This window comes from Pseudoliparis swirei, chromosome 3, assembly GCF_029220125.1.
Source record: "Pseudoliparis swirei isolate HS2019 ecotype Mariana Trench chromosome 3, NWPU_hadal_v1, whole genome shotgun sequence".
Classification (NCBI taxonomy): Eukaryota; Metazoa; Chordata; class Actinopteri; order Perciformes; family Liparidae; genus Pseudoliparis; species Pseudoliparis swirei.
Window position 1 is genome coordinate 12,588,143 of NC_079390.1, and position 17,115 is coordinate 12,605,257.

A 17,115-nucleotide genomic window follows, 5' to 3' on the forward strand; every position below is an offset into this window, starting at 1 on the left:
TTGCTGCAGTGCATGCTGTCTTGGGCATGCGAATTCAGCCAAAGACTGCATTTAGCCGGGGGAATTGAGGACAGCAGTTTCTTTATCCGAGAAACAGCGTTGTTGGCTGCCTTTAATTCAACCTTTTCAGCCTGGACGCAGAGCTCAAGTAGTCTTGAATGTGCCTCCAAAATGTATGGTATTTACGGGTTAAATCAGCCTTTTCATCGTTTTGACGCAAATTGGCAGAGATCCCGGTTATACTCAGCCAATTTAGCCTGGAGATGATGCTGTAGTGCATTATCAAACTGCACAATTACTGTTGAATCTACCTTGCTTCCATAGACAACTAACATACTTTAAAGACATTCACTGTCTACAGTGAGCAGTTGAACAATTAAAATGTACATTGTCCCATATAAAGGATGGCTAATGGCCTAACTACTTTGGCCAACACCTTGGATCTGCTGGATTTGAGCTATGCAGAAGAATAAAGACAAGAAGAAATGGATTGACTTGCTACATGCGGTTAAAAGTTTGAAAACATGTTGCAACCTGTATGGGATAATGGCCATGTTGGCAAATGAGTGTTGCTGTGGGCAAAGGCTGAACTCTAAACCAACCTGCCGCATAACACTGCAACACAGTTCGGGGGAAATGACATTGTCATGTTTGCACAGTTGGCATTTTGGTGGTTCTAAAGGAAAGGTCAGGGATTTGTTAAAATGCAAGAGGGTCATACTATGGGCCATCTGAATGTAAATAGAATGTCACCATGATATCAATCCAGCGATAAGCAATATATGCAGTGATTATTGTTGATTGTTCCATCTCAATTGCCGTCATCAGTCCTCATTTGGGTTATTGTGCAGGGAATGGCACTAAAACTTTTAAAAAATATTTGGGTGCTTCATTTTCTTTAATTAAAGAACCACTAAACACTGGGCCTCTACTTGTGTGTTCTTGTGTTGAGGCTAACCGGGGAAATAATAGTAATAATACAAATAATAATCTACCACTTCTGAGTAGACTCAATGTAGAGGAAACGCTTCATATGGATCAATGTGTTGGAGTTCTGTTGACTGTAGACTAGTAAGTATACTACAAAGGAATTGAATGACCAACCGTCGCCCGGCCTCTCAGCCGGCCTTAAAACATACTAAGTGTGGAAATATATATATATATAGCCTACCATGTGTCTATGTGTGTTTGTGTTAACCTATAGGTATTATTACAACTTTACCATATAGTATTTCATTTGTATTCATACACTGCAATGGAAAGAGTTAATTGAATATACCAGCCTATAAATACAACTAAATACAGACATTTCTTTAGTTTCTTTCAAAACAAGTCATCTTTTTCTATATTTGTTATGTTACCACGCTAAAACCATTGCTATTGGCTGTCTCCCACGTTGCTTTGAACATGATTGGATAATCTGCCTGTCACTCAGAGAACTGGCCAATGAGAAATGTCCGCGCCTCGGATTTGAAATTACGTCTGTTCAAGCGGGAAGCCGCAGCGGGGCAGGCGCTACTCGGCAGGTCTGCTAGTGTCTGCTGTTGACCTACCTGCATTATTACCTGAAGTATTTTACATATGCCTGCGATTTTAACTTGTGGGATGTCAACGGAGAAAGAAAGACTGGGACACAGAGGAAGGATCATACGGGATGTGGTGACCAGCAAAGTTACGTGAATTGATATCCTGCAAAATTATTGAAGATATCAGGTAAGAAAACATTTTCACTGTTACTTTCTGAAACAACCTAATGTAATTTTCTGTTTAGCATAGTTTAAACATATTTCATTTAGACATATGGAAACAAATTAATCATTTTATATGTTTAAAAGTAATGTTATTACATTAAAATCAGTTAATTAGTGTGTTTAATACAGTTCATAATGGATTAAATAATGCTATAGGTGGATAAACGGACTGTTACAAAGAGTTTGGTTAGCTAGTTAAGTAAACTAGCTTCAGGTAACGTTAGCTTGTTGGCATGATTCTGTCTCACAACCAGAAAAACATACTTGAATGTGGTTTAGGTGGGTGACATGGATATAATTGACAGTATTCTTCACTTTTTCGAACCGTACTGCACACAGCACTGGACCCTGAGCAGTGCATGGCCTGCAAGATCATGAGAAGGCTGAAGAACCAGGAGTGACAAGATACCACTGGATGGTGGGGCACATAATTCCACTCAGGGACAGGTAAGCAAACAGACAAGACATAAGAGAGATAGGATTTGTTCTTACAAAAAACAATATAAAACAGCAAACATGTGCATTTAAACAGAAACAATACACACATACATACTGTAAAAATGTGTTGTGTTCATTTAAGAAGCCTGCTCAAAACAAATGCATGCATGAGTTACTCTAAGTCAGACTGGGAAATAAAGCCTCTAATTTTTGTAAATGTTTCTGAGTTGGAAAAAGGCACCTTGGTGATGCTGGTGATATGATTCTTAAAATTGAGTTCACCTTCCATGGTCACTTATAGGTTTGTGATTTGTTTTTAGTGATCTGAAAATGTCTGTTTACCAACGGTCCCCATCCAACCTGACAGAGCGTGTGAGGATCTGCAGAAAAGAATGGCAGAACATCCCCAAATCCAGGTGTGTAAAGCTTGTCGCGTTTTATCGAAGAGACGAGGCTTTAACCGTGCCAAAGGTGCACTAACTAAGTACCAAGTAAAGGGTCTGAATACGTATGTCAATGTGATAATCCAGTTTTCTCTTTTTTATTACAGGGTATTGAGTGTAGATTGATGAGGTAAAAATTAATTCAAATGATTCTATCATAAGGTTGCAACATAACAAAATGGGAAAAAAGTGAAAAGTCTGAATACTTTCTGCATGCACGAAATATGTGGTGGCAGTTTTTTTCTGATTCATTTTCACATTACCCTTTTCAACACTGATAATAGCTAATTACACGAAACTTTCTTATATTTTTCAGCTCAATAAGGATTGGAACAACATTGACGGGGGGAAACACCCAAAGTCCATCACCGTGTAAGTATCCACTGCAGCATATATAAAAGATATTAGTCCATTTGAACCACTATTGCAAAACCTTACATTGTGATTAATATTAGATATGATTTCTCAAGTACTTTAATGATCTGAGCAAAGCACTTTTTAAGACAGTTCTTCCACTGGCCATAAAAACTGAGGAGCTTTTCCTTGCCTTCTTTTGAGTTGTGCGGTGGCCCTGAGAGGTCAGGGCACTGCAACTTAATAAAACATGCTAATAGACAAAACACAAGCAAATTAAGAAAACAACTTCATCAAATTGACAGCACATGTGCAGCATTTAGAAAAAGCGCTGCAAATTCAGACGACACAACACGGTACAGAAAAGCGCTGCAAATTAAGAAAAAGTGTTTCAAGAGGACACTAAATCGTGATGAACACAGCTTGGACAGGCTTGCTGTTGCTATGGTTTGTTACTCATGAAGTTATTGAAATCGGGTATTGTATCATCTGTTTACGTTGTGGACCTACAATATGCTACTGCTCTACTCACGGAAAGTGAGCTGCATGCACCTCGCAGGACCTTGCAGAGCGGAAAGCTGAATTATATCAGTCATTCTGATTATTTCTGAGGAGATTTGACAGATTTTAAACTGTACTATCCGGTTTAACAGTGTGGACAGACAGCCTGTAGCCTGCATCATATTCATGTAGGCATTATTAGACAAAAAAAATATACAGACGTATAGTCTACAGTAAGCCAAGCATTCCCATGAGACTTCTTTCCTTGAAAAATCCCCAAACAGACCACTATTACCTTACCTGAAATGAACATACCTCGTACTACTATCACCACCATAAAGTTATTGCTTATATGGTTATTATGCAAGCTACAGTTCTTTTCAATTTTGAAGATGAGGTCATATGAGATTGAATTCTGCTTTTCGCTCTGCAAAGTCCTATGAGTTGCGTGCAGCGGTCACTTTACGTGTAGAGTAAAGCAGCAGCAAAAGTCAGTTCCCAACATAAACAGATGGTATACGGCAGGGCTATTCAACTTCAGTAGCAAGTGGGCCGAATAAGAAAATCACGGGGGGTGTGAGGGCCGCACAGAATATTGATCAAATAATGGCTAAAAATGAAAAACAGTAATGTATATTTCCACAGGTAAACAGTCACACACGCATCTCTTTTCTTCCACTTTATATAATCAGTTACAGACTGTAATTCCATTCCAAAACACAGGAAGGCTATCAAGCTTTGATACAGAAGTGCAAAAGTTACATAAAAAACATAAACAAAAAATGACATTGTTTTTCTGACATGTCCATATCCACAAATGTAGAAAACAATTTGAAAATAGTATAATAGTATTCAGATATCAGATTAACAATAAATGAGCCTGTTCAGGAAACTATCAAAAACAATTCCAAGCAGAAATTAGGTAGTTACAGCAGGTCCATATCCCAAAATGCAGAATGTAAACTGAACATCTTGAAACAGTATCCATCACAATAATAGTAAATAAGCCTTCAACAACATTTCCAAGCAGAAATAAGGTGCTTTGCAGGTTCATATCCATAAACACAAATAGCCAGATAATTCTGGTAAAACAGCATACACCAGATAAACAAAAAATGGGGCGACTCATGATATTATCACAAACAAGCCAATAATAAGGTGCCTATAGCAGGTTCATGTCCATATTTGTTAAAGGTAAAAACTAAAACTCCAGACAAACCAAAGGGAGCCTGCTGAACCATAAAACAGATTTGTATTCTGTGCATTTTCAGTTTGATAGCATCACATGCTTCAGTCAGGGTATTTTACTACTACACAACTACCTTAATTATCAGACCTATGTGGTTTTGAGCCTGTTTGACTCAGTGAGAAAAATTGCATTGCCTTGATTTGGCAATTTCAACATAGTTTGGCTCATAAGTAGTAAGGGCAACCCTGAGACACTCGTGTAGCTTTTCATTGGTCATGGAGCAACGTGCCCTTGTTTTGATTGCATTCATGTGAGAAAAGCTAGACTCACATGTAGGTGGATCCAAACATTGTTAGTATTAGCATCGCCACTTTCCTGATTGTTGGGTACTGGTATTGGCTAACATGGTTACACCAAAAATTCACTGCACCTCAGACAGCAAGTGCTGCTTTAAAGCAAATGAGGACTGGACATCAACCATTTCCATCTGAAGAAGGCTCTCATCAATGCAAGACATTATCTCTTTGCTTTTACACAGAAGTCTGCCTCAGGTTTGATGGAGAATGGGTCACGAGCAAACTGCAGTACCTCAATAGGAATACTGAAGCCTTGGAATCTCTCAGTGAAGTTATCAGTCAGATTTCTCATAAAGACTGTCATGACGGGCGTTACGTTGCCCCAGGTGCTGCACTCATGAATGCACAGAGTTGTGAGAAGTGCAGCAACCTTCCTGACATTAGGTCTGACGTGAAAATCGTTAACTTTGTTTGGAAGGCGCAGGCCGCCAACCAAATCAGCGATAGACTTTCCGCCCCTGAACTTCCAGATTCAAAGTGTTCAAGTGTCCAAAATGTCACAAAGAAAGTGGACTTCTGCCATAAACTGTTCATCCAACATGCGCTCCAAGTGTGCTGCCCGTTTGTGTTTACACGCATGGAAGGAAGACACAATCTCCTGGCGGAGTTCACAGAAACGTTCAAAACCTTTCCTTTGCTGAGCCACCTGACATCACTATGAACCAGCAAGTCGGTGTGCTCTGCAGATGAGTCAGCAAGCAACATACGGAAGAGGCGATGTTGAAGGCTGGAGGTTGAGCGGATGAAATTCACAATGTTCATAACAGTGTCCATGTTGTTCTTCAGATCGCCGCTGAGCTTTGCGCACAGTACAGCCTGATGAATGATGCAGTGTAAACTGCATATGCGGGACTCGCTGCCAACCTGGCCACCAGCCCTTTCACTCTACCGGTCATAGCAGGAGCTCCATCCGTAACCAACAAGCAGACTTTTTGTAAATCCAGTTCATGCTCATTAAAAACGTGACAATCTTTGAAAAATCACTTCACCTGTAGTGTGTCCTCCAGTGGAACGAGCCCCAGTAGTTCCTCCCGAACCACTCCATCATAAAACCTCACATATATGCACAGCTGTGCCATGTCGGTACAGTCAGTCGATTCATCCACAGCGATAGACATAAACTCGGCTTTTCGAAGTTTCCAAAGCTTTCGCCGACATCCGTTGCCAGTAGCTCCAGTCTGCGGAGAGTTGATGTGTCCGAGAGGCACTTTTTAATGGACGGAAGGACTTGCCTTCACTTTTTCGTCAACAATCATTTCATCAATAACTGCAAGCATGCAGTCTTTAACAGTCTCCGACTCGGTAAGGGCTCTTCTGCCTGGCTAGTATCCAGGCTACGCCAGAGATGCTATCATGGCTCTCTCTTGTTCTGTGCAAAAGCGACTAAGGGTAGACTGCCTCGTTGAAAACATGCTAACAGTCCGTTTACTTTCCTCCTCCGTTCATCAGAGCCCTCGGAAAACTGTTCAAAATGAGCCATGATTCGACTTGTAGTGCCTCTTCACATTATATTCTTTCATCACAGCAATGGATTCGCTGCACAATAAACACATTGGTTTGTTGCTCATTACGGCTGGCAAAGTAAATAAATACTTTTCAGTCCATTCACTTTGGAATTGGCGGTTTTCACAGACAACTTTCCGGCGCCTGCTTTGAGAGACATTTTGTTGCTTAATGGTAGTGTTAGCTATCGTAGGTTTTTCAGTGGTCAGCCAGACCAGGGTTACGGCAAGCAACCTACAGGTTTGGTTGAGGCAACAGTGAAACTCAATGGCTCTGGGTTAGATGTCTCAATGTATAAAAGAGGCGTGTCCGTCAGTTTTATTTTTTCTTACCAAGCTAAAGTGATTTGCAGGCAGTCTTGCGGGCCACAGTCAACCTCAAACGGGCCGCATGCGGCCCGCGGGCCGCTAGTTGAAGAGGCCTGGTATACGGAGCCGACGTCACTTCAATACCTTCACGAGTCTCAAACTAGCAGCAACAAACATGTTCAAACCGTGCTCAGCACCATTGTCCTTTGGAAACACTTCTGTTTTCTGTATTTGCGGCATGTTTTCTAAATACTGGACATGTGTTGTCAAATTGCTAAAGTTTAATCTTAACTTGCCTGTGTTTTGTCTTTTTGCATGTGTTTTCTTAAGTGGCAGTGTGTTGATCTCTCAGGGCCACCGTAGAGTTAGCATACTTTTCAAAGACATGTCGTCATCATTATCATCATCTACCCTTTTTTATTTCTAAAGGGCATTGAGGAAAAGACCCTCAGACATGTCACAATATAATTATCGGTGGTTGGTTTGATCTAGATGTATCAATTAGCTTCTTTTTTTGTTTAGCTACAAGTGTGTTTACCTTGCTATGATACATCTGTGAACGTTGCCCATTGTTGTGAATCCACGTCTTTCTTCTTTTCGTGATTCACATGTTTCTGATGGAAGACATGCTAAGCAGCTTTACATAGGTAATAATTTAATTACTATCATTCTCAAAGCTGACTGTTCAGATTGACAGAATGTCAATTGGTACAGACAATTTCAAAATAGTTAGTTTAAGTTTGTTTAAAGGAATGGGAAGAAATGAAAGCCAACTTTCTCAGGACTTTCCAGTGAATTTGTTTGTCCTTCCCTTTTTCCCCCCAGATGCACCGAGGATCTGGCTGATTACTGGAAATTTGGAAGATTGTTCTTTATCTGCACTGTCACTTCTGGTAAATATTTATGAAGAAGAAATATACTTTATTAATCCCCAAGGGGAAATTAGTTCTCTGCATTTAACCCATCCTTAGTTATTAAGGAGCAGTGGGCTGCAGTGATGCGACCAGGAAGCAACTGGGGGTTCAGTGCCTTGCTCAAGGACACTTCGACTTGCAACTAATGGGGAGAGCGGGGACCGAACCGACAACCTTGGGGTTGCAGGACGGCCCCCTTACCCCACTGAGCTACAGCCGCCCACAATTATGGACCTTTTGTGGTATGTTTTGCTTTCACTTATCAACTGATAGTGAATAATTGGTTGATTTTGAAAATGTACATTAAATAAAATGTTTTAAAATCAATATTGGTGTGTACTTTATATGTAATTCAGTTTCTAACCCCTACTTTAATTGAAACATTGAATGTTTTGTAGATGTTTCAATGTATTTAGATTTTTCACAGTGATCTCAAAAGCTTATATTTCATAATAATTGAACACTTGTAATAGTACAGGAGAAATCTGTAAAATCACAGTATTTCACTGCAAAACCTTTATAAATATCATTTTATTGAAGGTGTTTGATTGTAATAATATAGGAAAAATCTGTAAAATCACAGTATTTCACTGCAGAACCTTTAGAAATATCACTTTATTGAAGGTGTTTGATTGTAATAATATCGGAAAAATCTGTAAAATCACAGTATTTCACTGCAGAACCTTTAGAAATATCACTTTATTGAAGGTGTTTGATTGTAATAATATCGGAAAAATCTGTAAAATCACAGTATTTCACTGCAGAACCTTTAGAAATATCACTTTATTGAAGGTGTTTGATTGTAATAATATAGGAAAAATCTGTAAAATTACAGTATTTCACTGCAGAACCTTTAGAAATATCACTTTATTGAAGGTGTTTGATTGTAATAATATAGGAAAAATCTGTAAAATTACAGTATTTCACTGCAGAACCTTTAGAAATATCACTTTATTGAAGGCGTTTGACTGTAATAATATAGGAAAAATCTGTAGAATTACAGTATTTCACTGCAGAACCTTTAGAAATATCACTTTATTGAAGGTGTTTGATTGTAATAATACATTCAAAATCTGTAAAATTACAGTATTTCACTGCAGAAGCTTTAGAAATATGACTTTATTGAAGGTATTTGACTGTAATAATAGAGGCAAAATCTGTAAAATTACAGTATTTCACTGCAGAATCTTTAGAAATATCACTTTATTGAAGGTATTTGACTGTAATAATAAAGGAAAAATCTGTAAAATAACAGTATTTCACTGCAGAACCTATAGAAATATCACTTTAATTAAGGTGTTTGATTGTAATATTACAGGAAAAATCTGTAAAAAAACAGTATTTCACTGCAAAATCTTTAATGAAAATTACTGTAAATTTATGGTTTTCGTCCTTTATTTGAAGTAAGGTATTTTACCTTAAATTTACGGTTTTTGTTTGGCAGCCGTAGCTGCCACTCATTTGACCTTCTTTTTACGGGTTTTTTTCTTACAGTGTATAGTGGCATTAGAACAGAAGAGAAAGAAGTAGACCCAATGAGTTGATTTAATAAAAGTCCTTCCCTCTAAAAGCACCACATTATAAATGCATTATCAAGGCCGAAATCCACTCGAATAACTAGCAAACCGCCCCCATGCTCAAGCACAAAGCAGCCTCCATCATCGCACTCAGTGATGAACTGAGCTTCCTTTCACTTGATATGGAAAAAAATAATTCCACCTGTAGCGCGGCGTCCACCGCCTCCAGTCCATTTGCCCACTCGGCTCTCCGCTGACCTTTGGCACGGCCGCTTGTTGTCCGCACACTTGCCCGTGAACAGAGAGCGGGGGAGAAAGGAGCAGAGGGCGCAGCGCATATGAGAGGAAAGCGGGGGGAGGAGGTCAAGAGTCGTGTTTTACTCCCATCCTTCTCCTGTGGCTGGTTTAGAGCCGAGCTACACATCACCCCTCCGCCGGTGGCGAAGCGTAGAAACAGTCGCCGTTCCCTCGGGGAGACGATCGCCTGCTCGGGCCGCGGCCTCATGGAGTTCAAAGTGTTTTGTGTTTGGTTGCCTGTTCACTTTCACTCATAGCAGGTACATACATAGACTCATTGCAACAACAACAAAATAACTTCAGTGTGGAGCGGGAGAAGAGATGGATGTTGGGTCCTTTTGACAGCAAGTCCCGCTGATTTATCATCATACTGTGCATGCGTATTTCAAGGCCGCCGTCTGACTGATGACGGAATTAATGGCCGGCCGTGTGTATTCAGAGGAGCATTTTCTTCTGATAGATTTGAGAATGAATGGGCCATTCGGATGGCATCCTGATTCTGTTTTTTACTACCTCACAAGCCACAATTTGCATTTTCTCCTGTTAGAACTATAAACCATCCTAAACCTCCAGCATGTTTATGGCTACGTAACGCAATTTGACTACAATAACTGTTGGAATGGGCTAGAGCGTTTTGACGGTGAGCTGATATGTCAGCCACTCAAAGGACGATAGTAGCGGCTCTGCATTTATTACACCGCTAATTAAAAATGGTGCCAACTATATACATAACTGCTCATCCTTTTTGAAAGTTTTCCCGTAGTTTTTTTTTAACCATCCAAGTAGCGACTGGTTTTTGACACACAATTGAATTCACCATAAAGAGAGTTTACCACTTTTAGTGGTCAAAGGTCACTGTGACTCTCACAGTAGCCTTCTTTTGGCCATAAGTAATCATATGTTAATTACTAAATGACACTTTGTAATGTGACTGGTTGGCATACAACGGTAAGGCGGTAATTCTAGTTTGAGGAGATGACGTTATTACGTGGGGATACAGACACAAGCAGGGACTGTTCTCACAGCTCTCCATGATGATGCCTTTGAGGTTGCTCTGACATCCGACACTGCAGAGTCGGCCACTGTGTCACAAAGCTCTTCTTTTTTCTTTTAACCTCCTTTTTAAAAAAAAAACCCACATCGCTCTCAAATCAGCTTTACTTGTCTATTAACAGGAAAGTTCCAAGTGTAGTGCTGTCTTGAAGAACTTTATAAAGCATGACTCCCCGGAGGGAAATAACTCAAGTTCCAAGGCTTTGGAGAGCGTGTTGGCAGTGACGGCTGTCGTCCATTCGATTGGCTTTACGAGGCTGGAACTTGTTATTGGTGCACAGCAACATCACTACACAGACACGATCCACAGCCAGATATCGGACAACACGCCACTAATACACACTTATACTACACTTGAGTTACACATTGGAATGGGAAGCACAGTCAAGCAGGGTCCTTTAAACTCAGTTACACATGATTGATGGCAGTGGAGAGGCCCCGTCTCGTTTTTTCCCCATCGAGAACCTATTCGTTAAAAACAGACCCACAGAACGGGAGCATTATGGGGGTCACCCGTCTTGCTCAAGGACACATGGGAAGTGGAGGCAGACCAACCAATCCTTCACTGATGACTGTGACACCTGAGCTTCGGCCTCCCCGACTGATTAAAAAATGGGCAATTCTGGGAACCGCCTTACCGCCTTGAGGAAGGATGTGTCCGACTCGAGGCAATCCAGTCTGCCGATTTTGTCACAAATTCTTGGTTGGAAGGTTTTTTTTCGACCGGCGGAGGGGAGGATGGAGGGGGCGGGGTCATAAGGTCAAACGCAGCGCACGGGAGAGGAATTGAAAGTGCATAGGAGCAGCTGTCCAGATGATGGATAGAACAGGTGGCATAGGGAGAGATGAGGACGAGGACCACGAGGAAGAAAAGGAGGAGACAGAAGGGAACACACTGATATGCATTTCAAAACCCATCTAGGTGGAGTAGAGACGAAATCAGTCCGGCCGGGAAGGAGAAGGATTTATGAGCTCATCAGCCTTGATGGATGGGTGGCACAGTGCAACGTGGGATCATTTTCTGCTGTTTTTTTATTACGATATCTCACAGCCAAAAACTCGCCTTAACGAGAGCCACCGATGGTCATGAAAGTGAGGCAAAGGTTTATTCAAATATTGGCTGAACTCCCGGCAGCAGCACATGTCGACACTGAGAGCTTTTATCTCTCTTATAAATTAAAGTCTTATAGACTTTATTTAGAGCCTATGATCAGCAGTTCCCAGGTAGACATGGCGAGCTGTCTTGGCTGGTTGGAGAGGGGGGATAAAAGGGTGGGGGTGGGTGGAGGGGATAAGGGGAGACGGACAGCATAACTGAGCGCTGTCTCCGTCACAGAGAAACGGCTGAGTCAGCGGGCTGCGGGAGGCCACCGGCCATCTGTTAAGCGGTCTGTCACTTCCACTGCCTTCACTGTGGATCCTGCAGGTAGTTTATGTATTGATTTAACAGCGGGCCATTCTCAATTTTTTTCCATAAATGATGGCTCACTTGGCTCGATGCTCCGGAGCCGGCTATGGCCTGGTGAGGCCTCCATCAGTAGTCTAAGGACAGGGGCTGCAGGTACAAGAGCTTAGTGGTAATGGAAAATGTACGGTATTTTCGGTAAATACAGGAACAAGATGCTAGTCGAAGAGACTAGCGTGATGCAGACAACTATATTTTTGAGATACCTCACTGCTATGGGGTCAGATCAGTCTCAATAATTGCAAATGCACAAATTCACAAATAAATAAATATAAATCCACAAACAAATAGACAAATCCACATAGAAATGCATGAATATATTTGTGATTTTTCTTTTACATTTATATAAATCGTAATTTACTTGTGCATTGCAATGTATTTGTGTATTGTATTGTATTTGTCAATCTTCGTGTTTGCATTTGTGAGTCTCTCTGTGTGCATTTGCAATTATTGAGACTGATCTGACCCCATACACTGCGTCCGGATATAGTAAAAAAAAAAAATTTGTTTAACTTTTTCACTGCTCCACTTTACCGCTTCTCACAAATCCTGCAACATCAAAACACAAAGCTCCTGGGATCCCGCCAAGCTCCCAAACACAACTTCTCCGCGGAATCCCGGAACGAGTTGTGCAGCTTCAGAGGAGAAAATAGTCCTGAATGTGTAGACGTGTTCAGTGTTATATAAAGAAGGATGTCTCTGCATTTCTGCTTTGAAATCACTCGTACATGTTTTTAAGACAGTTTAGACACGTCAGACCAAAAAATGTATTTGCCGTCTGTTGGGACACAAATTGAGGAGGGATTCACAGCATCTGATCAGATTCTCTGACTGTACACTAGTAGAGGAAAAGAGTCACTGAAACTATGCAGTTTGAAGAAGTCTTTATGCCGTGCACACAGTTTAACAAAATGTACAACAGCAGGTACCATAATGATCAAACGCTATTGGTCACCTTCGCTATGGAGGTTTTTGTGTTGGTGCAGTTTGTCAGCAGGATTATGAGTAGAAACACGACTGGTCTGATTTTCATTAAACTTCGTGCAATCGTGTACCACCAAGAAGATCACCATTTTGAAGCAGATCTGAATCACAGGCCGAATATACGCGTTGTTTTTCTCTCATGGAAACTGCTTTAGCGAAGCTCTGTGCGTGTCTCCAAGTGCCCTTCAAGTCGATTCAAGCTGATTCAAGCGCCCATTATTTCTCAGTAAAAGCAGCTGAGGGCAGAAGGGCGTGGGGGGAAATATTCTGCGATAAAAAGTTAATTTCCTGCTCTGCAACTGTTAAGGCGTTGCTGCTGTGCTAATGTGCAGCTTCACAGAGAGCGCTGAATGAAAAGAAGAGACGAATACGGGCCGCCGCAGCAGGACTCGGCTAAAAGCAGACGCATAATACACTCATTTGGATGCAAGTCAATTTGTACATCAGTGTAACATCTCAGATTAAAATCTAGATGTGGTGCCATTGCAAGTCTGTTTGTGCTTGTGTGTCCTTCCAAGGCCAGGAGAATAACAGTACGCCAGTGAGTAATGACTTTAATAAAAACACTGACCATTATTCCTGCAACAACTCCCATTGCTGAAGATCCCCTTTGCGAATGTAATCCTGCTTTTAGATTCATATTATTGTTCACATGTGCTCATTACAGAAAGCAGAATTAATGGTCGAACACACGCTGAACTCCCGAGTCATCCGTCAGTGTTGGCCCAGCGAGGCATCAAGACGGCGAAATGACAAAGCCGTTCGTAATTAGCGACCCGCTGCGTGATGATGAACTGTCATCGCGTTGGATGAGGCGGCTCGGCGGCACGTTGTTGTCCAGTTACATCATCCGTTCATCATTCCCCCGGAGCCTCCATTGGGGCCTCTGTGCTGCTTAACATGCCACAGATGCTTCTTCTGATACTTCATCAGACTGATGCAACTGCGATCCAGACCTTGTAACACACTTTGTTTATTAGCCACCGAGGAGATCCGCTTTCCTCTTGATTTGTGGGGGGAAAGAAGCGTCTTGACTTATTTATTTACCAGCACGAAGAGCGCACCGCTCCATCTCCGAGGGATGAAACCATAGAGGCGGGAGTTCATATATATATATATATATATGAACTTTATTTAATCAGGTAAAATCAATTTAGAACCAATTCTCATTTACAATGATGACCTGGCCAAGAGGCAGTAGTGACACAAACAGCAGAGATACAATACAGGATGACAAACACATGAGAAAATGGCTAAAGACAACATGGGTAAAGGAATCAACACTATGTACCAAAATAAGCAATAAAATAAAAAAGGCGGATTACTGGATGTTCTTTGTAAAAATGGAAGAGAGAGAGAGAGAAGTAAGGCCTGGTCTGCAAGTCCAGCAGTCACTATGACTTGTTGCAGCTTTAGTTTGAACATGTTGAAAGAGGTGAGAGCTGGTGACTTGAGCGTGTTTTGTGAGTTCCAGTCATTTGCAGCGGCAAAATGAAAGCCGTTATGACCACACACAGTCCAGACTTGGTGCCGGTGTGTATGGGAAGCCTCCCAGCATGCACTGCTCCAAGAGACTGTCCAGTCATGCGATGGAATTGTAGCTGCTGTTATTGCGGTTTACGTTGTGCTCCACTGCTTTAAACAATTAGGTGTAACAAGTGAATATGGTACTGCGGCACAATAATGAGGTACATGTAAATGACTTAGAAGTACAACGCACATCACTTTGAGGTGGCAATCATAAGTCTGCTGCAGTGAAGGATTCTCCTGCATGCTGTGAAGTATTTAGACTGAAGAATATTAGCTCACTGAAAAGTCTTTCCACGAACACATTTGGACGAGAAGACAACTCGCTAAAGTCTCTCAAAAAGAGAACCAATCTTTGGGAAATAACTTTCTTTCTGGGAGTTTTACTTTTTGTATAATGTGCACAATGTAAACGTAAACGTTTCCATGAGCCTTTCAAATAAGATGTTTTTCTTGTTGGTGGCAGTTTGAGTAGATGGACTGATGCCTTTTATTCTCATAAAAGTTATATATTTTGTTCATCTGCAAAAAAAAAAGTGAGCCGTAGTTCTAGGCTGTAGTGCTGTTATGCCGACATGAGAGAGTACAGTATTTATTTTTCCCTTTGAAACAGCAGAGTGCTTCTCCCTTCTTCATCTTCATCTTCATCTTCTCAGCTCTCTCTCTCTCTCCTGCAGGGTTGTGGGTTTTTGATGTAAAAATATCAAACATCAACTCTGGATTGAGCCTCTTTGTGGACCAAATAACGCTCTGCGGCTTGTTGGAATGCCAAACATAAGTTGTTTTCCTCTAATGAGCAAACGTGCTGATTAACAGATTTTTTTTCCACATAATTTATTCACTTCATTTAAAATTTTAACATGATGCTATTCATCCATTTCTTATTAGCATCTGCTTTCAAAGTCAAGAGACAAAACGAGACAAATTCTGTGGCTGGTGTCTTTTGAAGAGATGCAGAGATGCTTGGGGGGGGGGGGGGGGCTAACTCAAAAGTATCAGTTGCGCTACAATTCAATTACTGCATCTTTTGAGAGAGAGGAGAAAGGAGTAACTCTGCCCGGGGTTCCTCCCTTTTGACTACCCAGCAGCCCCCACCACGACGAGTTGAATAAAGACCTCTGGTTGGCTCTGAGGATGTCATCATTAAATCAGCCTGTAAGGGATCTCATACATTGGTTCTGTTTTAGGACTAGGTCTTACAATCCCTGATTGATTTGCACTCCTGAGATGTAAAGTGGGTTGACGCAGACATGCAAGGTGTTTCCGGGTAAGGGTCATGGTGCTGTCTGTGGGACAAAAGGGTTAAAAGCCTCATTGGAGTCATCAGGTGGGCACCCTCCATCTCCGGTGTTTCGATGATAGGCCCACAACACCTCCAGAGGGCTCATCGGCAACACCTGGCATCCCAGATGTGCCCCCCTCTGCTTCAACCCTTCTGCGCCACAGATGCTATTTTGGGGCCCAGGTGGCGTCTCTCCTCTTCACCCACAGCCACCGGCTTGCCCACTCAGCAGCGCTTGAGAGGGCTTTGATGGCTTGGCGTTGGGCTTGGCCTCGAATTCCCAAATCCCTAAGCAGCCTGGTAGTTGTCTTACCAACAAAGCCTCTGCAGCCGACTTCCACTGGGCAAACTTTGGCTTTCCAGCCACGTTGCTCAGCATCAGCTGCCAGCTCAGCGTACTTAACCCTTGTGTTGCCTTAGGGTCAATTTGACCCGATTCAATATGTAACCCTCCTGCCGCCTTAATGATTTGACCCCCCATGCAATGTAATAATTCTTCGGTTCTCAACAAAAAACAAAACATAAAGTGCCTCACACTTAAAACAAAATAATAATATTAATAATTTTTTTTTTTTTTAATTTTTAGCGTCAAATTATTTAAAAAAAAAATAAAAATATATAAAGGTAATAAAAGGTTAAGGGGGTGGTTAAACATTGAATTAATAAAAGGTGGGAAAATTAATAGGAGAGGGTTAATATTTGACCATATTGAATGGAAGGAGGCTCTTTCTTTCGTAGGCCTCCTCTACAGCGTCCTCCCAGGGTACAGTCAGCTATACGATGTACACCTTCTTCGTTGAGGAGGACCAGAGCACGAGGTCTGGTCTGAGGTTCGTTGTGGCGATCTCTGGTGGAAAGTAGAGCCTTGGACTCAGATCCACCACGAGCCTCCAGTCTCGCGCTGCTCCCAGCTGACCGAGGTCTGATGTTGTATTGGCCTTGGTCTTGGTTGGCTTTGCACCTTCACAGATGAAACCTCTTGCAGATGTAGGACGGGATGATGGAGGTAGGCCATTGATGGTCGTTCGTCTGGTCTCCAGCATAGCTGCAAGGCACTTCAGCACTTGGTTGTGCCGCGTCAAACCAGCTTTTTGATCTCCCGTTCTGATCTGATCTGCTTTTGTGATCTATGAACACGAGCGCGATGGAGAGGAGAGGCGGTGTTAAGTAGGTTCTGGTTTTTCTCCCCCTGCCTGCACCTCAAGCTGTACAGGACATCAACTACTACTTAAT

General features: G+C 41.7%; 1 protein-coding gene and 2 long non-coding RNA genes across 3 annotated transcripts in view; all 3 read left to right on the forward strand.

The window, feature by feature from the left end:
- Nucleotides 1–17,115, forward strand: part of LOC130190775 (LHFPL tetraspan subfamily member 7 protein) — a 112,260-nt gene that overhangs the window by 10,914 nt on the left and 84,231 nt on the right. The window lies entirely within an intron of this gene.
- On the forward strand, nucleotides 1,520–2,997 carry LOC130190788 (uncharacterized). The gene is made up of 5 exons (XR_008831035.1): nucleotides 1,520–1,713; nucleotides 2,091–2,198; nucleotides 2,510–2,605; nucleotides 2,740–2,762; nucleotides 2,949–2,997. It is a non-coding gene; the product is annotated as an uncharacterized LOC130190788 (long non-coding RNA).
- On the forward strand, nucleotides 7,512–8,086 carry LOC130190795 (uncharacterized). Its single transcript, XR_008831038.1, has 2 exons — nucleotides 7,512–7,736; nucleotides 7,815–8,086. It is a non-coding gene; the product is annotated as an uncharacterized LOC130190795 (long non-coding RNA).